This window comes from Castanea sativa, chromosome 1 (genome assembly GCF_040712315.1).
Source record: "Castanea sativa cultivar Marrone di Chiusa Pesio chromosome 1, ASM4071231v1".
In the NCBI taxonomy this organism is placed as follows: Eukaryota; Viridiplantae; Streptophyta; class Magnoliopsida; order Fagales; family Fagaceae; genus Castanea; species Castanea sativa.
In genome coordinates, this window is record NC_134013.1 from 63933587 (window position 1) to 63939586 (window position 6000).

Below are 6000 nucleotides of genomic sequence, written 5' to 3' on the forward strand. Positions count from 1 at the left end.
AGTTTCTTGAATGGTAGGATAGGGAAATGCTGGAATCCTCTGGTCTAATAGGTGCTATTGTTATATTATTCTTACCGTTCTTTGTGGTTTTGTAGACTTTTTTAAGTGTTGGTTAGAATGCCATAAGTCTAAGAAATCAAACTAAACTGCTTAAGCAGTGGGTTTTTGGACTTCCAAACTCGAGCACCCGTCTTAGTAATGTTTTTCTAAGCTTAGAAGAAGTGAAGAAAGGAGTTTGGAGGTGTTTTTATTAGGCCTCATGTGGTAGGGATTGAAGCTTTGTTGAGCTGACTAGAAAATCTGGAAGACAAAGATTTAGTATTTTTAAAAGAAATATATTGATAGCAGTTTGCTTCTAAACTTCATTTGAGATTTTTGTTGGAAATGTAGGATTCCCACTAAGTGTAATGAACCTACATGATTTAGCTGTTGGTTATAGAACATGGGGTGGTTTGCACCTTTAGGTTTTGCAATGTATGTTTAATTTGTTATTTATGCCCACACCAGGATGGGGACTTTTCTGTGTGCACTTTTTGGCACAAAGTTGGGATAGTTTTTGTTGTAAAAGGAAAAGGCCCAAAAGAGCTCATCTTTCTTTCTTTCTTTTAAAATGCTCTTCCTCCTGCCTCTTGGTTTTCTGCTACTTCTAATTCGTTACAAGCATGTTAAATTCCCATGTCATTTTTTGGAGATAAAGATTGCACTTTTTATCAGTAGAATCTCCCGAATAGGGGGTCATTGGCCAAACATTCTTCAAGCCTGTGATCCACTGTCAATTCTTATTGCAAAGTCACATGTCACTGGTTTCGGGAGTATGGTACATTATTTGATGGAGATTATAAGATGGGAGCTTAAGTTTTAGCTACTTACATAATATGTTAGGGACAACACAATAGTCTATCTGATGTCCATTATAATATTCAAACGGTAAAAAGAAGGTAGGCCATGGTAAGACTTTATTATACTCAATACAATAGGGCTGTTCATTGTTGCTCTTTTCTTAAGGGCAGTTATTATTTTAATTCATTTACTTTTGATAAGATCACCTCAGAATTTTAAGCAATTATACATTTGGCTGCAAAGAGATCTGAGAGCATTTTTTAAAAGTTGGATCTCCTAAAAACAGTCTTAACATGTTTTTAATTATTTTTTTTAATAAGAATTGATACCCTAAGTTTGATTTCTCCATTCTATTACTCTCTAAAGCTAATGTATGATCTATCATGCATGCAAGAAGGCTTTTGTCATAAAAGTCATTTGACAGAGGAATCAACTGAGGTATATTGGCCTTCTTTGTATATAATGAGTTTCATCCTTAGTTGTAAAATCTGAATAATGTAAATTGAATCTTGTTTACTTTGTAATATTACAGATTGATGGTCAATTACTTTGTTTACCCTGAGATATTTCTTTCACATTGCCTTGTCTCATAATCTTTGTAGACGTTAAACATAAAGTGTCTCCTATTTGCTGCCCAAATTTGGATTTTATGTTATATTTGAAACTATTGCTGATTAAATTGTAAGATGCATTTCTCTGGCAATTATGAGTTTATGATACAAGCATGACCCTGTTAATGCCTATGCTGTTGGAAGATTTCTATTTATTTAGTAATATTCATTTATAGTATCACTTCTAATTCATCTCTTCTATAGGCGATCCCTCCTGTTACGCGAATGGCACTTACACGTGATACCTAGGTCACCGCTTTATGTAGAAAATTGAGAGACTGGTGGCATTGGGTAACTAGATCATTGTACTCATTTAACTGATTATGGACATTATTGATTGGATCTCTTTTTGGTAGTGGAAAATTAACATGAGCTTGGTACCTGATTGTAGGTTGCAGATGGAGATCTACCCATTGTTGCTTCTCATGGGTGAGTACCGTGTATCTATGGATTTCTCTCATATATGAATCTATGTATATAACTAATGTATCAAATCATGCTAATTTGTTAGGTTGTAAGTTGATGCATACAAGACACTTGATCCTGGGTCATATTCGCTCCTTCACTTATAAGTTTTTAACCACTCGAAGTTTGGCACTGAACTATGACTTAAGGCAATACATTAAGCATAATTAGGTGCACATGAATTGGATGGCAACTAACATCTGATCAAAGATCAATGCCTGACGCACATGGGAAGGAACTGTATAGTGGTTTTGACTAATATTGTCTTTTGCTTGTGGTTGTTGTGTTGGTAAATAAATTTTGATCTCTCAAAGGGATAACATGACACTTGTTTTTATGTAAAGCATATTAAGATGATTTTTTTCCCATAGCCAAATGCTCCCAATCAGCCTCCTCAAGGAAACGAAACAGAAGGGATGCGTGGTAATGTTGGAGGCAGGCCCAAATAGGAAGTCAAGCACAGTCTGGGCAGGCATTTTCTAGTCAACCATTCCAATCTTTACCTCAAGTTGTGCAAATCCCACTGGCTGCAGCGCAACACTGTTCCTTCCCTTCATATGGTAGTTATATATTCTTACATTGATGATTCACACGTGTTTTGCATTAAACTATCTTTCATATATCTTTTTTTCCCTTCATTTCAGCCTATCCCTGATTCATTGAGTACTCTCTCTGAGTTTATGAATCGCATGGAGCAGACCCTGTCTCAAAATGGTGATTCCAAAACCTTTTTAACTTGTAGTTGCAAATGATTGCATAAAATTAACCAGTTCTCCATGATGTAGGGTATCATCCAAATTCATCTTCGACCAACCCCCGTGACCTACCAAGGGTGGAATTACCTTCCAGTGCACAGGGGTTGCCTACACCTGAAGCATTGAGCATTGTCTTGCGTCAAGCAGAACGGCTTCTCAGTGGTCACGCTGTTGCTGCACTATCTGTAATCACCATATTCAGAATACTTTAAATCTTGGGTTTTTTTTTGGGTGACTTTGTTTTGTTCCTTTTGCTGCACAATATTTGTGTGTATGTTCGTTCTCTACCTCTTTTTTGGCTTTTTGTTAGATTATATCCATTATTCCTAATTTTTTGTCTCTTTTGTGGAAGAATGAATTTGGGTTTGTTGTGACATTAGCAACTTTTGGAACATTTCTTGTTGAGTAAAAGAGAGGAGTTTCATTAGTTCCAATATTTTTTCACTGAATCTGGTATTATTTTAGAAATATATATGGATCATAAGGATTCTAAAATGGATTTTTCTTAAGTGTCCGTTTGTCTCTTAGCTTATTTGGTTAGCTTTAAGCTTTTAGCTTAACAGAATCCTTTCACTTCTTAGCTTAACAGAATCCTTTCACTTCATACTTCAATTATCTTCCATGACAGGTGATTTTTCTTACATGGATTTTTATATTCACATCATTTTAGGCAAAAGGAATTGTGTGACAAAGAAGATTGCAAGATATCTGATAATCTTGATGTGGATCAGCCATGCATATGTTAGTTTTATCTTTGAAATCGCTTTTTGCATTCTAGATGTTCCTTTCAATGTTTTTTTTTAAAGATGAATGAGAAATATATTTATAAACTACTAAAAACTAAAAAATAATGTACAGTTACTATCTCAACTCACAGACCAAAAGAACTCCTAGTCCTAGTAAAGAGCAGCTATACAATTGCATGTCACAGTAAAGGACAGAAAACACACATAAGGAAGAGGTAGCCTTTGTAAAACCACCCTACCTGCAACCAAAATCTAAACAAACCCCATTTAAGAAATGCACTGCAAAATCTTCAAGCTGAAACTCCAAGTATTGCAATGACTCTGTTCGAGAGAGAGCCTTCATATTTCAAAATGTCTTTTCCAAGGATAATTGCATTTCTCCGATGCCAAATATCATAGATTGATCCTAAAGCTAGCTTACACACCACAGCTTGGAGAGATTTTCCCCTACACTTCTCCACTCTCCATTATGTGATGTCTTCCCATACAAACCCGGGAGCCTAGAGATGGCAGCACCTCATTAACTCTTTTCTAAATAAAGAGCACTAAAAAATGTTCACTAAAAATCGAATGGACGTAAAGATTCGAGCTGCATGATTACAACACTCCAGAAATTAAGGCCAACACAGATTGATACTCGAGCTTCATGGACCCGAGTACTGTTAACACAATACCTCACAAAGCTCGAGTATCAAATGGCATGATACACTTAATAAATGGCGGCCAAACCAGATTAATACTCGAGTTTCAGGGACTCGGGTATTGTGTTAATAGTACCCAAGTCCACGAAGCTCGAGTATCAAATGGCATTATGCGGTCACTATATGGAGGCCAATCCAGATTGGTACCCGAGTTTAGTGGACTCGGGTACCGGATTATACAGTACTCGAGTACTAAGTGGCATTTTTTAAATCCGAAATGCCACGCTGGTATGCCACGGTGGAACTAGAAAATCCGGTACTCGAGCTCACTAAACTCGAGTACTGGAAAAAGTGGTATTTCCCCAATTATTTTCGAAACAGTGTTTTTTGCCTAATTTTTTTTGAAAAAGGTGGTATTGGGCCGATTTGGCCCAAAGTTGTGACTTCAACTTTATCGTTGGGGCTTGCTCTTTGGGCTTGTGTTGGACTTTATTTTCCTATAAAGCCCACATAGACCAGGGCTATTCGGGCCTTAAAAGAAACCGTCCCCCTACAAGTTACATTATTATAATTAAAAATAACTAATATAAAATGTTCATTTCAGCTACATGGGGAATTTATGTCATATAATACGTTGCCATTTTTTTTTTTTTTTCTTTTTTGAAGCCAAGCAGAAAATAAAAACAAAAGCTTCATCAAATAACAATCATTCACTTCATTCTAAAAAAATAATAATAATAATAACAATCATTCACTTTATGGTTTTTTTGACACTTTCTTTGAAACTTATATATTTTACTACACCCCTAAACTATAGTATAAGATTTAAAATATAGTTTTCTCAAATCCTTTCATTAACGCTACATAAATTACTTATCACCAAAAAAGTAAATGCTTTTTCAAACTTTTTAAAAATAAATAAGTAAAAAGTCTTGTAGTTCAACTGGCTGGCATCTCATGATATTTTTAATGGAAACATTCTAGATTCAAATTCCTTTATCCTCAATTATGGAATTATGAAAAATGAAATAAAAATAATCTTTTGTTGTCCTTACAAATATGGAGAGTAATTTCATTTTGGTACTCACGAATTCAATTGCATCAATTTTGTCATAATTTTTTTTTTTACACTGTCAAAGTTGTCTTTGTAGTTTACTGTCGTTTCATTAACAAAAAAAACGCTAATATCTCTTCTTTTTCTTTTTCTTTTTTGAGAAGATGCTAATCTATATATATAATAATAATAATAATAATAATAATAATAATAATAATAATAATAATAATAATAATAGGTGAAGCTGAGAGAAATTCAAATTAGAATTTCAAATTAAAGTTTCAATTTTGTGTCATGTATCTTAAATTATTTATTCTTAAAGAGTTTTATTTCTTAATTTTAGAATCATTTATGAGACCACATCATAAATATTCATCCAAGTGAGTTATTAAGTACATAAACCAAAGAGTCTAAAATAAATGAATCCTAAAAAAAAAAGTGTTTCACAATAATTTTTTTTTTTTTAAACATGGACAATTTACATTTTATACTTAATAATATCTGTATGGACGCAGTTTTGGTGCGTAAGCCCAAAAGGAAAAGGATTTAGGCCCAAAGAACCTAATACAATGAATTTGTAGAGAGTAAGCAAGAAAACTAGGCTTTAATGAGTTAGATAGTAATTACAGTGAGCCTAGATGACAAAAAAACAAGAATGGACTAGTTTTGCCCAAATGAAATCGTCATTGGCACAGTCCAAGGAAACTAATTCTTATATATATATATATATATATAAAATTTGAATTTAGTTACAAATCCAGTTCTTGATGCTACAATATTTTTTCTCTCAAATCATTGATCCCCTTGCAAGGGGCTTCTTTCTCTATTATATACCCATCTCTTTTTCATCTTCACCGTTCACGTGTAGGTTAAGTTATTGGCTTTAAT